We start from the raw sequence: 514 nt of genomic DNA on the forward strand, positions 1-514 counted from the left end.
CGTCTTAACACGTATATATATATATATATATATATATATATATATATATATATATATATAATATATATAGATATATATTATATATATAATATATGCCTGGTTAGAGGTGTAACGATACACTAGGTAACGATACGATATGTATCGTGATATTATACAGACAGAAAGACACAGTCGACTAAATGGTCAAATACTAATGTTATTTTACTGTTATAATAATGGAGATTCAATTCATTTCATAACACATTTATTTCATTTCATTTATTACGAGTATGTCAAATCCATAGAAATATATAGTAAGACCAATGTCAGTTACTATATATATATATATATATATGCAGGTAGTAGATAATAGGAAGAGTGTGAGCAGTCGATAAACTATTAGGGAAATTCCGTCATTTACTACCTGAACAATACCTACGATTTACTCTACGCGTAACTCATCCAACTTGAGGCTCAAATCACGTCACACCAGTACATTTTCGGCCTAAGCATCGGCCGAAACAATGCGTTTCCG

Source organism: Priapulus caudatus, unplaced genomic scaffold (genome assembly GCF_000485595.1).
Source record: "Priapulus caudatus unplaced genomic scaffold, Priapulus_caudatus-5.0.1 Scaffold633, whole genome shotgun sequence".
Classification (NCBI taxonomy): domain Eukaryota; kingdom Metazoa; phylum Priapulida; class Priapulimorpha; order Priapulimorphida; family Priapulidae; genus Priapulus; species Priapulus caudatus.